The sequence below is a fragment of the Hylobates moloch genome, unplaced genomic scaffold (assembly GCF_009828535.3).
Source record: "Hylobates moloch isolate HMO894 unplaced genomic scaffold, HMol_V3 SCAFFOLD_18, whole genome shotgun sequence".
Lineage (NCBI taxonomy): Eukaryota > Metazoa > Chordata > Mammalia > Primates > Hylobatidae > Hylobates > Hylobates moloch.
This window is the reverse complement of record NW_026652293.1, coordinates 58,908,569-58,929,628: the sequence shown is the minus strand read 5'-3', so window position 1 is coordinate 58,929,628 and position 21,060 is coordinate 58,908,569. Positions and strand designations below refer to the sequence as shown.

Sequence of the window (21,060 nt, the reverse complement as noted above, 5' to 3'; positions counted from 1 at the left end):
GCCTGTAATCCCAGCACTTTGGGGGAATGAGGCGAGCGGATCACAAGGTCAGGAGTTCGAGACCGGCCTGGTCAACATGGAGAAACCCCATCTCTACTAAAAATACAAAAATTAGCCTGGCATGGTGGCACATGCCTGTAATCCCAGCTACTCAAGAGTCTGAGGCAGGAGAATTGCTTGAACCCGGGAGGTGGAGGTTGCAGTGAGCAGAGATCCCGCCACTGCGCTCCAGCCTGGGTGACAGAGTGAGACTCCATCAAAAAACAAACAAACAAACAAACAAACTAAAAATTCTAAGACGTCCCAAGGGAGGATAGGACTCTTCCCCTAGGCATCCCCTCTAGCTTAAAGTGTGTGGCGGGTGGGGTCTGGACCACAGGTTCTGGTGCCTTGCTTCATTCTCCATCCCCACACTTCATGGAGTTGATGTTCTCACATCTCATGGTTGATCAAACGGAGTGTCCGAGTGGTTAAATAACTTGCCTATGCTTCTAAGTAGGTAGGTTAGGTAGGTTATTGGTGGAATTTATCTGTCGAGACTTCAGAGCTTGTGCATTAAAAATAAAATAGGATAGCCGGGGGCGGTGGCTCACGCTTGTAAACCCAGCACTTTGGGAGGCCAAGGCGGGCAGATCACAAGGTCAGGAGATCGAGACCACGGTGAAAACCCCGTCTCTACTAAAAATCCAAAAAATTAGCCGGGCGTGGTGGCGGGCGCCTGTAGTCCCAGCAACTCGGAGAGGCTGAGGCAGGAGAATGGCGTGAACCCGGGAGGCGGAGCTTGCAGTGTGCCGAGATCGCGCCACTGCACTCCAGCCTGGGTGACAGAGCGAGACTCCATCTCAAAAAAATAAATAAATAAATAAAATAAAATAAAATAGGATAAAAATCTTTTTTTCTGATTATTTAAAAAAAAAGCTTTCAGAGATTCTGGAAAATACATAAAGAATATAAAGATGAAGCTAAACATCACCCAGATGTCCTCAACTCAGTAATAGTCATTGTTAATATTTTGGTAAATATCCTTGTTTGTTTGCTTTTCTGTGTATATTGACTGAAATCATATATTATGAGTGATGATATGTGTTCCTTTTTGATTTGACATTGCATAGTATGAGCTTTCTTTATGGCATGTAAAATTCTTCCACATGTGGTTTTTAATGACTATATAACAGTTTTCTCTGTGTATGCACCATCATTTGACCTTTCTTGTTTTGTGAGGCATTTGCATTTCTTAATTTTTTTGAAATTGTATAAAATCTTTGCATATTCACCTTTGCCTGAATCTCAAATGATCTCCCTGGGACATTCACAAATAGGCCCTTACTGGTGCTAGTCTATGAATATATATACATACATTTTTTTGAGACGGAGTCTCACTCTGTCGCCCAGGCTGGAGCATAGCAGCACGATCTCGGCTCACTGCAAACCCTGCCTCCCAGGTTCAAGTGATTCTCCTGTCTCAGTCTCCCTAATTTTTGCATTTTAGTAAAGATGGGGTTTTGCCATGTTGGCCAAGCTGGTCTTGAATTCCTGGCCTCAAATGATCTGCCCACTTCGTCCTCCCAAAGTGCTGGGATTAGAGGTGTAAGCCACCATGCGCAGCCAAGGATATAAATATTTTTAAGGTTCTTAACACATATTACCAAGATACTGCATGACAAGATGACACCTGTAAGCGTGCCTAGCAACCATCTCACTGCTCCCTCGCCAACGCTATTCCCTTCTCAAAAGAAGTCTTTTTTTTTTTTTTTGAGGCAGGGTCTCGCTCTGTCACCTAGGCTGGAGTGTAGTGGCATGATCTTGGTTCACTGCAACCTCCGCCTCCCAGGCTCAAGCAATCTTCCCACCTCAGCCTCCCAAGTAGCTGGTACAACAAGTGTTTGCCACCATGCCCAGTTAATTTTTGTATTTTCTGTAGAGGTGGGTTTCACCATGTTGCCCAGGTGGGTCAAAAGAAGTCTTTACTAATTTAGTGCCTGAACAATGCCACCTTCCGCTGATTAAGGCTGTTTTTCTTTGTCTTTTTTTTTTTTTTTTTTTTTTGAGACAGAGTCTCGCTCTGTTGTCCAGGCCAGAGTGCAGTGGCACAATCTTGGCTCACTGCAACCTCCGCCTCCTGGGTTCAAGGGATTCCCCTGCCTCAGCCTCCTGAGTAGCTGGGATTACAGGCGCGCGCCACCGCACCCAGCTAATTTTTTGTATTTTTAGTAGAGACGGGGTTTCACCATGTTGGCCAGGCTGGTCTCAAACTCCTGACCTCGTGGTCTGCCTGCTTCGGCCTCCCAAAGTGCTGGGATTACAGGCGTGAGCCACCTCAGCCAGCCAAGGCTGTGTTCTAAGGCTTTCCACACTCTATAGATGATGGGATCCTTGCTGAAAGCAGTGGGATCAAAGAGCCTCTTGGATTCCTTATTTTATTTTGTTTTTATTATTTTTTGGCACAGGGTCTTGCTCTGTCACCTAGGCTGGAGTACAGTGGTGCAAACACGAATCAGTGCAGCCCCGACCTGCTGGGCTCAAGGGATCCTCCTGCCTCAGCCTCCTGAGTAGCTGGGACCATGGGTACATGCCACTGTGCCCAGCTAATTGTTTAATTTTTTGTAGAGACAGAGTCTCACTTTGTTATCCAGGCTGCTTGAACTCCTGAGCTCAAGCGATCCTCCCAAAGTGCTGGGATTACAGGTGTGAGCCACTGTGCCCGGCTCCCTTCTTTTATTTTGTTTTTTAAAGCATTTACATAGTGTTTTCCATGTTCTGGGAACTGTTTAGAGCCTAATAAATAGCAAGTGATTTACAAAACCTAGAAAAAAGACTCTATTATCCTCCTCATTCTGCAGATGTTGAAACCAAGGCAAGGAGAGTACCCAAGACCACCTGACTCTGGAGTGGTGAACTGGGTTCCAGCCTGGGCAATGTGGCTCGGGGCTCTGTGGGCTTGGCCAGCACATGACATTGCCTGGGAGTGGGCGCAAGGCCACTCGGAAGCAGGAAGGGACAGTGCAGGCTGGAGGGGTCTCTGCTGAATGAAGAAGCCAGCATCCTTGATGTGGGTCTCAGCCGCGGATTTCCTGACTCACCACTTTATTTCTTTTAGGCTCAGTCTTATTTCTTTTTATTTTTCTTTTCTTTTTTTTTTTTTTTTTTTTTTTTGAGATGGAGTCTCTGTCACCCAGGCTGGAGTGCACTGGTGTGTTCTCGGCTCACTGCAACCTCTGCCTCCTGGATTCAAGTGATTCTCCTGCCTCAGCCTCCCGAGTAGCTGGGATTACAGGCGCGCCACTATGCCCGGCTAATTTATGCTTGTTTGTTTGTTTTTGAGATGGAGTTTCGCTCTTGTTGTTCAGCCTGGAGTGCAATGGCATGATCTCGGCTCACTGCAACCTCCGCCTCCTGGGTTCAAGCGATGCTCCTGTCTCAGCCTCCCAAGTAGCTGGGATTACAGGTGCCTGCCACCATGCCCAGCTAATTTTTTGTATTTTTAGTAGAGACAGGATTTCACCATGTTGGCCAAGCTGGTTTCAAACACCTGACCTCAGGTGATTCGCCTGCCTCAGGCTCCCAAAGTGCTGGGATTATAGGTGTGAGCCACCACGCCCAGCCAATTTTTGTATTTTTAGTAAAGACAGGGTTTCACCATGTTGGCCAGGCTGGTCTCAAACTCCTGACTTCAAGTGATCCACCCGCCTTGGCCTCCCAAAGTGCTGAGATTACAGGCGTGAGCCACTGTGCCCGGCCATCCCAGTCTTATTTCTTTAGGTGTCCTGCGCACTGGTTCATTGACGGTCTTTCAAAGCCAGGTCACGTTAACTGGGGCCAGTGTCCTTTAGGGTGGCAAGAATGCCACTTGCTTTGCAAGCAAGGCTGTGGCTCAGCCCTCCTGCAAGGAGGCGAGTAGAGGCAGGTCTGAAGAGATTATACCCGGATTATACCTGTGCGTCCCTGTGCCAGGGCCTTCTCCAGGCCCACTGCTCAGCCGGTGGCAGGGCTGCATCTGTTCAGTCAACGTGGAAGAGCCTCTGACCCCAAAATAAGGAAAATCTGAAATCAGCTGCTCAGTGGGAAGCTAATGGAAATCCACATTAGCATGGCCTGGGCCCAGCCACACTTCATATCCTGTCCACTATCATCCTGTTAACTAAACACTGAGCTCCTCAAGGGTGGGACCCGGGCTTTGTATCCCCAGCTCTGAGGTGGCTGATGATGGATAGGTGCTCAGTAGATGTGGATTGCATGAATGAACTGTGGATGGGATTAGCCTGCTGCCCAGAAGTAGCTCATCTACTAGGATTAGGAGATTGTTTACCCATTAGATTAAGGGGCCAAAGGTGCAGCCTAGACTGGTCAGGGGGTGTGGGTTCAAATCCCAGCAGGACACCCTGACCCTGTTGACATGGCAGTCACACTGCAAGGCCTTGAATGAATTAGTTTGTGTGTTTTGGCCTCAGTTTCCCTTCCAAAGTCCTCCATTGTTTTGAGGATAGAAATAGAACACGTGTGACAGCAAGGAGACCCAGCCTGGGTAGATGCAAACGCTGCACACTGAACCTTAAACGGGGATCAGGGAGACACAGGGTTCCTCGTTCACTCCCATTCTTTTATTTTTTATTTTATCTTATTTTGTTTTTAGAGACGAGGTCTCACTATGTTGGCCAGGCTGACCTTGAACTCCGGGGCTCAAGGATCCTCCCGCCATGGCCTCCAAAAGTGCTGGGATTACAGACGTGAGCTACTGTGCCCAGTTCACTCACATTCTTGGTCCTTCTGAAGAGAGGCGACACCATTTGAAGCTTCAGGGTAGACTTTTTCCCCCCCATCAAAAATGATTTTCTTACAGGGGGCTCTGCTCTTTAGATAGTGCTGCAACCTCTGGGAGGCAGGAATCGAAGCCACAAAGCCCCCTGGGGATCTGCCTGGAAATATCTCTCACTGCCTGAGGCCAGACTCTAGGAAGTTCTAAATTCTCCTCCCACCTTTGATAAATTAAGAAAAAACCACAGTGATGTGGCAAAGGTAGAGGAAGGAAGGGTCCCATCTCCACTGCTGTGTCTTCATTGACCATGCCTTCCTTCAGAAACCCTTCCCTCTCTCGACTTTTCTCACTTTCCTGCTATTCTCCCAGGCCCCAGCTGGGACCCTCCGCTCTCCCTACCACTGCGCCCAGGTGGGGTCAGTGGGGTACTCATCTTGGAGGCAAAGTCTAAGAGGGCACCAAAGAATTCAGTAATCAAGATAAACAATCTTTTAGTTTAACATTTTTAAGTGAAAATTAACACCAAAAAATCACGATGAGCAAAATATCAAAATATATATATATATATATTTTTTGAGACAGGGTCTCACTCTGTTGCCCAGGCTGGAGTACGGTGGTGCAATCACAGCTCACTGCAGCCTCGACCTCCCTGGGCTCAGGTGATCCTTCGACCTCAGCCTCCCAAGTAGCTGGGACTATAGGCGTGCACCACCATGTCTGGCTAATTGTTTTTGTATTTTTTGTAGAGGTGGGGTTTCACCATGTTGCCAAGGCTGGTCTTGAACTCCTGGGCTCAAGCAATCCCCACCTCAGCCTCCCAAAGTGCTGGGATTACAAGTGTGAGCCACTGTGGCTGGCCCAAACTTTTTTTTTTTTGAGACAGAGTTTCACTCTGTCTCCCAGGCTGGAGTGCAGTGGCATGATCTTGGCTCACTGCAACCTCCACCTCCCAGGTTCAAGCGATCCTCCTGCCTCAGCCCCCTAGTAGATGGGATTACAGGCACACGCCACCATGCCAGGCTAATTTTTGTATATTTAGTAGAGACGGGGTTTTGCCATGTTGGCCAGGCTGGTCTCGAACTCCTGACCTCAGGTGATCCACCTGCCTCGGCCTCCCAAAATGCTGGGAATACAGGTGTGAGCCACCGCGCCCGGCGCCAGACTTTTAAATAAATTCAGAATCAGTCTCTCTCTTTCTGTCACATTTGTTTTTGTGACATCAAGTATTACTTCTGTTTGGACAATTCACAGATTTCTCTTTTAAACACTGACTTCCTCTCTTGAGTAAAAGTTGTGGGTCTGCAGCTGCCTTCTGAAGACCCATGGAGAGGTCCACTCAGGGAGGCCTGATGCCTTCTGCAAAGAGCCAAAGAGGAGCTGAAGCCTTCAACAGCCATGTGAGTGAATCCTGCAGGTGGATCCTCGGGCCGCAGGTAAGCCTTCAGCCGACTGCAGCCCTAGCCGACATCTTCATGGCAACCTCATGGGAAACCCCGAGCCAGAACCATGCAGCTAAACTGTTTCTGGATTCTTCATCCGTAGGAACAGCGAGACAATAAATGCTTGGTGTTTAAGCCACCAAGTCAAGATAATTTGTTACACAGCAGTCTTTCTCTGGAGAGGTTCTGGTGGACGTCTCCAAAGGGCTTCATAAGTGTCCTTCTCCTATATTATCTGATGATGGCCTCTTCCCCCCATGGCTCCAGGTACCACCTACATGCTGTGCTGATGTTGCCCAGGGTCATGGTTCCATAACTTCTCCTCCCAGATTTCCCACAGGCTCCTCATCACTCAGACAGAACCTGATGTCTTCTCCCTTGAAATCTGGACCCGCCTCCTCTTACAGTCTGGGAGTCTCCTCTGCCACATCTACTCAGTCCTTGGTCACCATAGACTCACCTCCTGGATTGCTAGTGGCTTTATCCCATTTGCTACTGCCATGATTCAGGTCCCACAATTTTTCTTCTGTGTGACTACAGAGGCCACTCCTCCTGGCCTCCTTTCCTCCATTCCACACAAGGCTGCTGAGCAAGCTTTTCAAACCATGACTGTCTCAGAAAACCCACTGTCTTCAGAATAAAGTGGAAACTGCTGATATGGTCCCCCACTCCCGTACCTCTAATGACCGCTAGGTTCAACCAAGACCTCGTTGGCTTGCTACACAGATACATATAAACCAAGCCATGGTGGGTCTGAGGGGCCGGGCTCAGCCAGACTGGTGGTTCCTCATGCTGGGACAATGTAAACAATCGGACCCCTGCTACCCTCCCCACGAGTGTCAGACCAGCCTCGGGCCTTTGCTCCGTGGTCATCAACTAAGGAGAGAATGTGAGCGACCTGTTTAAGGTGACCGTATATATGTTATCTATTTCATACCAATTTTTAGAAAAGGTGGTTCAGTGGCTGGGCACGGTGGCTCACGTCTGTAATCTCAGCACTTTGGGAGGCCAAGATGGGTGGATCACGAGGTCAGGAGTTCAAGACTAGCCTGACCACTAAAAATACAAAAATTAGCCAGGCGCGGTGACACACGCCTGTAATCCCAGCTACTCAGGAGACTGAGGCTGGAGAATCACTTGAACCTGAGAGGCAGAGGTTGCAGTGAGCCAAGATTGGGCCACTGCACTCCAGCCTGGGCAACAGAGTGAGATTCCAACTCAAAAAAAAAAAAAAAGAAAAGGTGGCTTGGGTCACTCCAGTGAGAGCTGCCATCCCCATGGCCTCCAGACGGTCTCCAGACTGCCTTGCAGAGGTCATCCCATCCACCTAGCTGGAGCCTTCCTTTTTCACGGACTCTACAGGTGTTTTGGTAAAGTTTGGGCTCCTACATACAGTCCCCCAATCTGCATACCTCAGAGGTTTCTCCAGGCTCTGGGCACAGGTAGGTGCTCCTTTGTTTAGGGGAGGCTTCCTCAGGACAGAGGGAAGAGGCCACCCAGCCCTGAGGTCAGTACCCCTAGGGAAGCCCAGAAGCTGCCCATCACCCAGATTGAGAAGGGATCTGGGTGATGTCCAAGGTGGCCTCTTGTGCTCACGGCCCCCGTGGACCTCCCAGTGGATAAGGCCTCGATGCATATGCTCCTGTCCATTGCAGTCAGCACATGGCTGAGATTCACAATGGGAGAGCTGCCCAATGGGAGTCTTTGTCCAAGAACAAGTGTTCATTATGATGACTCCCAGCTCTATTTTCTCTATGGTAATAGATGATGGCTTAGGTTGGTCCCCTTTGAAGAACTGACTGTAGAGCAAACAAATACTTGGGGGGAACATAAAATGCTTTAAGATTGTAATTCATATTCTCAGAATGATTCCATAATAAAAAAGAAGCTTTGGACATTTTAATATTACTTGTGAAAATAAAAACCCAAATGTCACAGCCAAGAGGAGACAAGACAACTACATGTAATATAGTGTGATGAATGGGATCCTGGAACAAAAAGTGGACATTAGGTAAAAACTAAGACAATCTGGGTAAAGTGTGGATTTTGTATCAAAATTGCTTCAATGATGATAACAAAGGTACCACACTAATTTAACTGTTAATAATAGAGTAAACTTATGTGGGATATATGGGAACTATCTGTACCATCTTTGCAATTTTTCTATCAATATGAAGTTATTCTAAAATAAAAACTTTGTTTAAAAAGCAGCAACAGAAGGGGTAAACTATAAAGATATGATATTTCAGAATGTGGGGCCAAGGGCAGAGAAAAACAAAGGAAAGGTGAAATGTAGAGATTCCATCGGTTCTAGATCTAGAGAACGGAGATCATGGAGAGGAGATGAAGAGGGTTGGTAGGATGAGATAGTATTAAAAGAAGACAGGAAAGGCAGAGATTTCCCACAGTTAAAGGACTTCAGGCCGGCCGCAGTGGTTCATGCCTTTAATCCCAGCACTTTGGGAGGCCAAGGCGGGCGAATCACGAGGTCAGGAGTTCGAGACCAGCCGGGCCAACATGGTGAAACCCCGTCTCTACCAAAATACAAAAATTAGCTGGGCATGGTGGCAGACGCCTGTAATCCAAGCTACTTGGGAGGCTGAGGCAGGAGAATTGCTTGAACCCAGAAGGCAGAGGTTGCAGTGAGCTGAGCTCACACCAATGCACTCCAGTCTGGGTGACAGAGCAAGACTCTATCTCAAAAAAAAAAAAAGAGGGTAAGGACATGCAGAGATAGGCTCTCTCACACAAATGAATGAGTCTGTAAATTGGTGGAAACTTCTTGGAGGGCAATTTGCCAGAATCTGATAACACCATAAAATATGTACATCCTCTCCCTGGTTCTCAGTGTCTACCTTAGAGAAATACCCACCTACAGGTGCACAAAGAGGAATGCTCAAGAACTTTCATTGCAGCATTGTTTGTAACATGGAAAAAATCTAAAAGTCCATCAAGGGAGTGCTTCTAATTTTTAAGACAATTTAAGCAGAGTCTCACTGTGTTGCCCAGGCTGGTCTTGAACTCCTGGGCTCAAGCCAAAGGAATGCTTCTACACTTTGACATAGTATTCAGCAGTGAAAAGAATGTAATAGAACTTGGTGGGCCACCATGGAAATATCTCTAAGACATCTGTTAAGTGAGAAAAGCAAGTTGCATGGAGTTATGTGCAGTTTGATCCCAATTATGTAAAAGAGAAAAGAATGCAAAATATATATTTTATATGTACATATAAGTACCAATTAATAGAAAAAATGTCTCAAAGGATGCATACCAGAATAATAGCAATGATTAATTACCTTGCAAGAGTTTTCAGAGGCTGGGCATGATGGCTCATACCTATAATCTTAGCACTTAGGGAGGCTGAGACAGGAGGATCGCTTGAGCCCAGGAGTTTGAGATCAGCCTGGGCAACATGGAGAGACTACATCTCTACAAAAATAAGTTAGCTAGGTGTGGTGGCAGGCACCTGTTGTCCCAGCTATTCAGGAAGCTGAGGTGGGAAGGTTGCTTGAGCTCAGGAGTTTGAGGCTGCAGTGAGCTATGATGACACCACTGCACTCCATCCTGGGTGACAGAGCGAGACCCTGTCTTTAAAAAAAAAAAGAACAAAAAAATGTAAAAAAAGAGTTTGCAGGGAGGCAGGGAAGATGAAGGGGTATTAGAATATGGACGTTTTTGTTTTATCAGGATTGTTTATTTTTATTTATGTATTTATTTATTTAATTATTGAGGCAGAGTCTCGCTCTGTCACCCAGGCTGGAGTACAAGTGGCACGATCTTGGCTCACTGAAACCTCCACCTCCTCTCAGCCTCCCGAGTAGCAGGGATTACAGGCAACCGCCACCACACCCAGCTAATTTTTGTATTTTTAGTAGAAACTGGATTTCACCATGTTGGCCATGCTGGTCTCTAACTCCTGACCTCAGGTGATCCACCCCCCTCGGCCTCCCAAAGTGCTGGGATTACAGGCGTGAGCCACAGTGCCCGGCCTTATCAGGATTGTTTAAATCTTCTACCGTGAAATTTATTTACTTAATCTAAAAATTATATAATGTTGTTAATTGGTGTTTTCAACATGTAAAATCAATTTGTAAATAAAGGACTGAACAGAATGTAAAGGTTGTCAGGCCTGAGAACGCACAGGTAAGGATGTAGCTGGTAGAGGTGGTAGATGAGGGGTGTCTCATTGTCTGGCTTCACCTGGTGAAACACTGAGACACTCCTAAAGCTTGGGGAGCAGGAAATAGAGGTTTTAGTGTATTGTTTAAATTTGCAAAATTAACAAAAAGAACTGAAATTACCAGTGCACGTATTACAATTGGTGGGGGATAGGGAATGAAATGCCAAGTGAAGGGGAAAGGGCTAAATTCTTGTCTTTCACAACAGGGAGCCAGTAGATATTGTCCAAGTTAAGAATCCTAACTTAGAGTTCAAGGCTAGCCTGGGCAACATGGTGAAACCTTGTCTCTACAAAAAAAAAAAAACCCACAAAAATTAGGCGGGAGTGGTGGTGTGTGCCTATAGTCCTACCTACTCGGGAGGCTCAGGCGGGAGGATCGCTTGAGCCCAGGAGGCAGAGGTTGCAGTGAGCCGAGATCATGCCACTGTACTCCAGCCTGGGCGACAGAGTGAGACCCTGTCTGAAAATAAAAAATTTAAAAAAGTATTCCTGCCTTGCTTCCTTTTGACAGTTGGAGCGCCTTTTCTTTTTGGGGACCTGCCACTAACTTCCTATTTTCTGGCCCAGAAACATTTCTGTCTCTTGGCAACACCTTAGAGTTCCTTAAACACGGACTCTTGTGTGTCATTTTTTAAAAGATGGATGGAAGTCGCACCATTTCCCTGCACTTCCATCTGCCCGCTCGCCCTTTCCCTCTACTTCCCTGCCTCTGTCTGTCCCGCCCTCTGCCCAGCGGGGGACCTAGGGGGAGGAGCTAAGCAGGGGGCTGGGACGCTGCTGAGCCGGTTGCTGCTCCGCCTAGGCAGAAGAAGCCGGAGCCCCTGGCCTGATTCCACAGCTCTTTCCTTCAGGACCCCCTCCCCAGAGTCCCCTCTCAAAAAGGAGCCCCTCAGGCCTGTGGGCTGTGTGGATGCTGGTGGCAAAGCCTGTTGTCCCCTGCCAGCCCTCTTGTCTGCCATTTTCAAGCTACTTTTGCCTTCTGTGCCTCTAGGTCTCCCCTCCCCACTTCTGGGTATGGGGGGAGTGTGTGGATGCCACCTCCTGACTCCTCCTTCTTGCTGCCCTGAAGACCAACCTAGCTTCACTGTCAGCCTTGGAGGGCAGAGTTCACAGCCTAGTGGTGTTCAGGGCTTAAGGTCTTTGCAGGTCTTACACATGGACCTGGTCATTCTACCTTCTTTAGTTCAGGATTCAAAAGATCAGTGAGAGCCCGGGGAGCTCATGGTGCTTCTCCTAAGGTCCAGGGGCTCTGTCCCCAGCTCCTCTGATTGTGGTGGGGGGGATTGCTCTGGGACCCTCTCCCCTTTTAGCTTCTTCCCACTCCCAGCCAAATTTGAAAGCCCTCTTCCAGGCAGCACAGTGTTGAAACTGCCCATCGAGTGGGCATTATGGGTGGACAGAAGCATCCAGTCGGGATGAGCAGCCTGGCCTCTGTGCAGGAGCAGGTTCCTGCAGGTGGGGTCTCCTGACCCAGCATGGACCAGCCCTGACTTCCTGCTCTGCTTCTCTTCCCTCAACCAGCCCTTCCATTCCTCTCTGCCTCTTGGTTTCAGGGAAAAGCAAAGCCATTTAAAGTGCATAGCACTGTGTATGGCTGGTTCTGACCTTCTGTAAATATTTGCTAAATGGATAAAAGAACGAAGCTAAAAAGAAAAAAAAGGCCAAGCGTGGTAGCTGATGCCTGTAATCCCAGCACTTTGGGAGGCTGAGGCAGGCAGATCACTTGAGGCCAGGAGTTCAAGACCAGCCTGGGCAACATGGTGAAACCCTGTCTGTACTAAAAATACAAAAAACTAGCCTGGCGTGGTGACTCGCACCTATAATCCCAGCTTCTTGGGAGGCTGAGGTACAAGAATCGCTTGAACTTGGAGGTGGAGGTTGCAGTGAGCCAAAATCGCACCACTGCACTCCAGCCTGGGCAACAGAGCAAGACTCTGTCTCAAAAAAAAAAAAAAAAAAAAATTGCCTCATGCAGTGGCTCACATCTGTAATCTCAACACTTTGGGAGGCCGAGGTGGGTGGATCACCTGAGGCCAGGAGTTTGAGACCTTCCTGGCCAACATGGTGAAACCCCATCTCTACTAAAAATACAAAAAATTAGCCGGGCATGGTGGCATGTGCCTGTAGTCCCAGCTACTCGGGAGGCTGAGGCAGGAGAATTGCTTGAACCCGGGAGGTGGAGGTTGCAGTGAGCCGAGATCGTGCCACTGCACTCCAGCCTGGGCGACAGAGTGAGATTCCATCTCAAAAAAAAAGAAAGAAAAAAGAAAAGAAAAAAAGAGGCACAAGTATTCTGTTTACTGTTTTGGAGGTAAACCCTCAGAACTGACCGTTGGAGTGGGGAAGGGTGGAGTGGAGATTATTGCTTACTGCTTTTCCCTGTAGACCCTTCTGTGCTATTTGATTTTGTACCAAGACATGTCTTTAATTACATACACCACACGTGCATGTGTGCACACACACACACACACACACACACCCCTACCCACCCAAAAGGTTCTTTGGAAAACTCATCAGCTCCCACCAGGAACCTCTCAGGGCTCCAAAACCAAGAGGCAGGCCAAATGCTGAAGGGATAGCTTAGGGTTGCATTGCAGAGGAAGCAAAAAGTGTTTCTAGGAGGTGTCAGGGCCGCTTGGTGGCTGGAGTGTCACATTCCCTAATGAACATGCAGGAAGGGGGTCAAACACGCCAGTAGCTTCTCACAAGTGTGGATGGCAAAAGCTCGTTTCCTCTCCATGACAGCTGCAGGGCTGAGCTGTTGATGAAATGCTGAAGCTTCGGAGAAGAGGATCCGCCCCAGCAGGACAGGGCTTATCCCAGGGATTCCAAAATGACCCCATATTCATTATTCTGAATTTTGTTTACTTGGCCCACCTTTCCAGTTATCTGTCAGAATGTGCAAATCCTCCCTCCCTGCTTATCAGCCACACTCTGGAGATTAGGGAAAAGGATAATGACCCTCATTATCAATACCACAGCCCCCACGGGTCCTCTTCCCTGGGCTGGTGAGAACGCTCCCTCTGCTTCATGGACTTAGTACCCATAGCCTAGAAGACATGATCCGAGTCTTTAACATTTTCCATCTAGAACAGGGTGATCCTAAAGAAAGGCCAAGGGAATCCCGTGAGGTCAGGAGAACTGCGTCTCCGAGGGAAGGGAGGTGGTTGAAGATGTGTCCCCACGTGAAATCAGGGCACAGGGGAACAATGTTACTGCATACACAGTGTTGTCACACACTTGGGCTTTGGCAAGCTTAGACTGTCCTGGAAGTGCATACAAGATAGAGCGCTGCTTTGGGGAAGCTGACCAGGGGTTAGGTGTCAGAATAGGAGAGACACTTCTTACCTTCTTCACTGTCTGTATTTTTTTTCTTTTTTTTTTTTTTTTTGAGACAGGGTCTGGCTCTGTCATCCAGCCTGGAGTGCAGTGGTATGATCTTGGCTCACTGCAACCTCTGCCTCCTGGGCTCAAAGTATCCTCCTGCCTCAGCCTCCCGAGTTGCTAGGACCACAGGTGCATGCCACTACGCATGGCTAATTTTTAAATATTTTGTAGAGATGGGGTCTCAGTATGTTGCCCAGACTGGTCTCAAACTCCTGGACTCAAGCAATCCTCCAGACTTAGCCTCCCAAAGGTCTGGGATTACAGGCGTTGAGCGATCGCACCCAGCCTGTTTTTTCAACTCTAAAGTTGTGTTTGTTGGTTACCAGTTTCCTTAAGTAATACTGGCCTTAATCTGGACTAAAATCTCAAGTCTCAAATTTTCCATTTTAAATTTCTTAGCAAAAAAGCTATGATCCATCTATTCTCTCTCTCTTTTTCTTTCTTTCAGCAAATAGCATTTGAGCACCAGTTATTTTCTATGCACTGTGCTCGGCATAATTACAGGATGGAGTAAGAGGGAACCCCTTTGCTGAGCCTGTGCTGTATGGGAGCACCTGAGCATATCTCTCTATGATGCTAGGAGAAGGTGTCATCCCACTGTGTTCATGAGGGACCAAGGGGCACCCGGAGAACACAGTGATGAGCAAGGCAGCGAGAGGCGGGAGTGGTCAGAACATGACGGGAGGATTTTCATGAAGAAAGTGAGTGTTATGTGCCGAGGCTTGCCAGATGAGCTTGATTTCAAAGGTAAAGAAGAGATGAAGGGCACACAGGCATGGGAAAAAGAATGAGCAAAGAGATGAGCATTCAGGGCCTCAGAATGCTGGGGGCGGAGGGCAGTGGCAAGGGCAGGATGTGGGGGTTGGAAAGCCAGGGTGGAATCTGGAGAAGAGCTTCCAGGTAAATTAAGGAGAAGAAACTTCTGTCTGTGATGCGGGGAGTCATGATAGTGGCTTCTGATCAGGGGCAAGATAGGAACTTCTCTGCATGAGCATAGAAATGACAGGCTAAGTGTTCCCACGCAGGCACAGGTTAGAATCAGCACCTTGGTCTCCTGCCTCCTATGTCAGGGGTCTTGTAGGAGAAAATTTCCAGAAGTATTGAAGCTGTGGGGAAAGACACAAAAGGGTTTTTTGCAGGAGAGGGAGGCAGAGGAAGTGGAGAAGAAACAAAAATTTAGAGGAAGGTGGAAATAATTACACTTTGATAGATCTATTGACCTACATACTGTTAACTTTGGAGCATTAAATGTTATGATGCTGAGGCCGAGCGCAGTGGCTCACGCCTATAATCCCAGCATTTTGGGAGGCCAAGGTGGGTGGATCATTTGAGGTCAGGAGTTCGAGACCAGCCTGGCCAACATGGTGAAACCTCACCTCCACTAAAAATACAAAAATTAGCCACGCGTAATTGTGGGTGCCCGTAGTCCCAACTACTTGGGAGGCTGAGGCAGGAGAATCACTTGAACCCAGGAGGTGGAAGTTGCAGTGAGCCGAGATCGCACCACTGCACTCCTGCCTGGGCAACAGAGTGAGACTCTATCTCAAAAAAAAAATGAATAAATAAATGTTTTAATGCTGAATTTGCATATAACATGATTATGTTCAGGGTATTTAGAGAGAGAGAAAAGAAACCTCTCTGTTCACCTGTTCTTACTCTCAAATATTCAGAGAAAGCCCAGAAAATACCTCAGGAAAAAATGTTTTTCTAGTTTTTTCCCATTTATGTTCTTTTCTCTCATCACTGGCAATCAGGAAGTGGAGGAATCATCCAGAAGGGCCAGGTTATAAATTTAATGGAATGATAGGGTTCTTCTCGCCTGAATTCTCCGGCAGCTTCTTTGCCTGCTATTGGCCCCCACCTATCCTCACCCTCCCCTGCTTCTCAAACCTAATGCGCATAGAGTCTTTAACACTCAGATTCCTGGACACTGCTCCCAGCAAAGTCCATTCAGGAGGCCTGAGCTGGGGTCCAGGAATCTGTATTTACACAGGTTTCTCAGGTGATTCTGGGCAGAAATCACTACCCCCAGAGACTCCCCCACGGAACATCCCCAGACCTGGTGGAAGGTGGGAGGTGCTGGAGCAGTGCGTTGTGGAAAAGCTGTCTGGGGTTGAGAGGAGGTGAGGAATGGGGAGCCCATCCCCAAAGCTCAGGGGCAGTTTGCCTTGTGGCTCCATCATGGCCAAGCTGGGCAGGTGGGATGGCTGGGCCGGATAACACCATATTAGGGAGACAGGAGTGGTCCAGGGGAGGACAGAGTAAGCAGAGAAGTTTAGGTTATCTGAAGGTCGTCTGGGTTGGAAGAGACTTTGGTCCTAAGTGCCTCAGTCCTAACAGATATGCACACCAACAAAACAGCTGGCAGTGCAAAGCATCCATATCCTCACACAGCATCCAGACAATTACACCTAGAGCATCTGCAACATAACATCTCCAAAGAAAAAAAAAAAGTCTTCACAACATCTTAAAACCCCTAACAATAGAGGTTCAGAAACAGTCTGCATTTTTTTCCACTTTAGTAATTTTTGATTGAGACAGCTTGGTTAAGTAGTATTCCCTGTTCTCCAAACACCTTCCCTCCCATCAGGACAGAAGAGGCTATTTTACAATTTTTCAAGCCTGACCTGACCCCACAGCCAGACTCTCCACTCAGACCCTCAGAGGCCCAGCTCCTTCCGCTGCATGACAAAGTGTGGCTGCCCTCCCTCCTGACGACTAATCAGCCCATTGTAAAAAGTTTCCTAATCCACATTCGAGCTCTTCTTTTGGCCGCTAGCTAATTGCCCAATTATTTTATTTCCCCAGCAAAACTCTTCAGGCTGCCGGGAATCCACATTTAGGACCCAGGCCTGTATCTTGGGCCTTAGGAGTCTGGGAGATTTGGCCTTTGTCTGTTTGTCTGCTTCTCACGCCTCCCTGCCCCCCACCCAGACCCGACCCTGGGTTGACTGAGTCCCCAGCTTGCCTGGGGCTGACAGATGACCCTACTGGCTTCAGGGGGTCAGGGCAGGACTGGAAATAGTTTGAGGGCATGGAAAGAACTTTGGTCTGGGAGTGGGAAGACCTGACTTTATGGGGCTGTTGATCGTGGATCATCGACTCTGTGTGTTTGGGGAAGTTGTCATCTCTCTGAGCCTCATTTTCTTGTTTCTAAAACCTGGGGGGCAGGAGCATGGCCTGGATAGTCAATTTCAGCGCTAAGCTCTCTCCGATTCTACAAACTAGCAGGTGAAATAAAGAGGGTAAGTCGTCTGGCTGGACAAACCCCTCCATTGGTGCTAAATGTTCCCAGGCTCCTCCACCTAAGGGAGGTCCCCCAAAATCAGGAAGGGATCTCAGTTTCCCAATCGTGGGTCACTTGCCTAGGCTACCAGCAGCCCCCAGGGCCACCCTGAGCACTACATCCCAGACACCCATCCCTGCAGGCAGGATCGGTCCTTAGAGAAGCTGGATATTGGCTGTGTAGTTTCACTTCCTGTTGAGGGCTCTGCTCTAGCTTTGGTCCTGTGCTGAGAGGCCGATGCAGAAATATCAGCAAGACATCTGGGGGAGGCAGGGAATCAAGAAGGTTGGGGGGTCCCTCCAGGGGGAGGCAGGGAATCAAGGTGGTGTGGGGGGGTCCCTCCACTTTGCTATCTTCTCTAGGAATGAGGTTTCAATTTAGCTGGTCTGTTACCCCAGATGTAGAAGGAGCTCCTGAACCCCCGGGGACTTCCAGAGGTTCTCAGCCCTGTGGTGTTTCCTAGCTGGAAGAGAACCTCGAATGGGCATCTGCAGGTCACGGAAGCAGCAGCAGCAGGGGCCTGGCCTCCCTCAGCCCTGGAACAGCAGGTCCCTGCTGAACCAGAACAGGGGCCTGTGAGGTCTCATTGTGAGTGTCCAGCCTCAGTGAGCTCCCAGTGGGTCTATATGTTGGGGGTTTGGGGAGGGGGTCGTGGCATGAAAGGACAGCCTGGGTGTTATATCCTTGGCACCAGTGATAAGCCACAGGGCTTCCTGTCGCCCAGCGGCAAGGGTAGTGGACTATTGCATATTTATGAAACACCAGCCCAGAACAGCTTCCAGAGACTGAGGCCCGCAGGTCCTGGCTTGCCTGTAAATGTGACACTTCTGCACCTTTTGGCCTGACTTAAGACCCAAATGTTTGCATCAAGTAAGTCCTTTCCCTGTTAATCACTTGCAAAGAAAGGCAACAGCTTCTCTTTTGAAGAAAGCTACCCTTGTCACAGAGAGAACAGGAGGTCCTGTTTGGACCGGACACAGTGGTGGGAATTTATATTTCACGGGATGTTCCAGCCATGGGAGATGAGTGCCAAGATGGGATTTGAATTCCTCTTTGTGAATTACACAAATCCCATGGAAATACAGATGGGAGAGAAAAGGAAAGGGAAACAGAGAAGCAGCTGAGGTCATGATTCTATGACCCCAAGGGTCTCCTTCTCCCACCCTGGGGTCAGCTGTTAGGATTTCTCTGTTTCCTCTTACCTTGGTTTGTGGACACATGTGACCAAATCACATCTGTTCCTTCCCTTCAGATACCCTGAGCTCTAGCATCTACTATCTGTATGACCTTGGGCTAGTCAGACAACAGTTTTATGCTCAGTTTCTTCATCTATAAAATGGAAATAATAATGGCAACTTCCTCCTCAAGTTATGGTGAGAATAAAGAGTTAACAATAAATGTAGAACATTCAGAATAGTGCATGGCCCACAAGCACTATTAGCCATTGTGGTTATTATTTATGCTTAGCTGTAGAGACGGGGTCTTGCTACGTTGTCCAGGCTGGTCTCGAACTCCTGGCCTCAAGTGATCCTCCTGCCTTGGCCTCCCAGAGTGCTGAGATTACAGGCGTGAGTCACACCACACTCAGCCCATTATGATTATTATCAGTGTTATTCTTATCCCTCCCCCTTCTCTGACGCTAAACACTCCCCCAACACACACACTACTAAAAGCCCTTCAGATAGCAGTATCATTCTGGGGTGTGCTCTCCCCAGTGAGCTGGTGGACTGGCTCATGCCACCAGCACTCAGCTGGAGCCCAGGTCATTTCCAGACACAGAACAAGGGACAGGTCATTTCCAGACACAGAACAAGGGACAAAGCTCTGGAAAGCAGAGGCCAGAGCTGCCCAGAGGCATGGCCTGTCCAAAGCCACAGGTACTGGGGGCAGATTGAGGTGGGAGCCCCCCATGCCTGCTCAAACACACATTTTAGATTGGCTGGGTTCAAATATGAGACTTCTATATACATATACGTATGTAAATGCATATGTATATGTGTATATATATATATATATGGTGGTATGAAGTCCCTGGGCTTTCATCCAAAAGAAATTCCACCTTCGAGCACCAGAAGATTCCCTCTTCCTCTGCCTGAAATGTTTGAGGACAGAAGCAGGGGGATGACATAGAGAGACCTGTCAGTGACACAGCATTCCCACAAAGGGGCCAGAGTGCCCCCATTTAGAAGGTGAAGGGAGATGCCCCTTGCCCGCCAGCCCCCTCAGCCCAGAGTCCTTGTCCTCCTCCACCATCCTTACTCACGCCATGGAACATGGGCAAGTGAGGCTGTGGAGTTTTGGGAAGAGCCTCCCCCTGCACATCCTCAAATCCCCTATGCCAGTGCCAGGAGGAGATGCCTACAGAGACAGACGCTCCATTTAGCTCCCAAGCCCTTCATTGAGGTTGGCGAGCAGGTCACTTCCCCAGGCAGTACTCTGACGTTGCATCTGCAAGATGCACCTGAAACTGACACCTGCCTCCTAAGGGCTGTGTGAATACACATTCAGAGCTTAGAACAATGACTGGCACATGCACTCAGGAAATGTGTGTTATTATTGTTGTTGATAGTTTTATAAAAAGCCACGACCTGGCCGGGCATCGTGGCTCATGCCTGTAATCCCAGCACTTTGGGAGGCCAAGGCAGGCAGATCATGAGGCCAGGGGATCGAGACCATTCTGGCTAACACAGTGAAACCCCATCTCTACTAAAAATACAAAAACTTAGCTGGGTGTGGCATGCACCTGTAGTCCCAGCTACTTGGGAGGCTTGAACCAGGAGGCACAGGTTGCAGTGAGCCTAGATCACGCCACTGCACTCTAGCCTGGGTGACAGAGCAAGGCTACGTCTAAAAAAAAAAAAAGCCACGACCCTGTGAATGCAGATTTCAGGTGGATAATAATGATAGCAAACCCTTACAGAGCGTTTAGCTGTCATTAGACACTGGGTGAAACATCCTGCATGTATTAATGCATTTAATCTTCACACTAACCCTATGAAGACCTTATGGTCATCACCCTCTTTCTGTAGATGAGGAAACTGAGGCACTGAGAAATTAACTAACTTGCTAGCAGGTCAAACAGTTAGCAGATGGCAGTTCTCATATTTGAACATGGCCAGTCTAAAACGTGTGTTTGAGGAGACGCAGGGGTGCTCCCACCTCAATCTGCCCCCAGTACCTGTGGCTTTGGACAGGCCATGCCTCTGGGCAGCTCTGGCCTCTGCTTTCTAAGTTCCTGTCCCTCGTCTGTGTCTGGAAATGACCTGGGCTCCAGCGGAGTGCTGGTGGCATGAACCGGCCAGCCAGCTCACTGGGGAGAGCACACCCCAGAATAATTCTGCTGTCTGAAGGGAGGACGCCTGTGCTGTGGTCATGTGACTGCAAAGGCACTTGCTGAAATTGCTGTTCCTGGGACTCCTAAAGACAGGAGAGCTGCCAGATTTGTGTCTAGACAGAGGATGTCATAGGGAGAGGGCAAGGACGGTGAGACAACCCTGAGGGACCCCTGGTGCGGGGATAGGCAGGGGTGTGCAAGGAGGGTAGGTTGGAGGGAGATGACAAAGGGGCTTCTGTGAACGTGGCCAGAACCAGCAGGAAGGCAGAATCCTTCCCGCCCTTCCTTTATGATTCGCAAACCTGGACCCAGCCCAGCCTCCAGAAGAGACTTTAAGTGATTTAAGCAGCTGGGTAGCAGGACTTTGTTTTTCACAGAATAGACTCACTTTTTCATAGAACAGGCCTGGAGTAAGGCCAGGAAAATTCAACAGACACTAAAAATGTTGTCAAGCTGCTGACAGCACAGCCAGAGGCTCCAGGCGTGGGTGGCATCCAGACAGCCCTGTCCTTTCTAGACAGCCCCCTCCTCCAGGCTCAGGGACCTGTCTGGCTGTGAGCTCCCAGGAGGTCCCAGGGGTGTGACCTCCCTCCCTCCCTCTCTCCCTCCCTCCCTCCCTCTTCCCTTCACCCCAGGCCAGCCCAGGGCCAGCTATAAAGCTGGTCCAGCCTGGCTCTCAGC

General features: G+C 48.6%; 1 protein-coding gene across 1 annotated transcript in view; it reads left to right on the top strand.

The window, feature by feature from the left end:
* SDE2 (SDE2 telomere maintenance homolog) overlaps positions 1 to 8,785 on the top strand; it is a 65,572-nt gene extending 56,787 nt beyond the window's left edge. The window contains exon 10 of the transcript XR_009210696.1: positions 2,448 to 8,785. The gene's annotated coding sequence lies outside the window, so the exon portion shown is untranslated. The remainder of the gene's footprint in view (positions 1 to 2,447) is intronic.
* Positions 8,786 to 21,060: the final 12,275 nt, after the last annotated feature.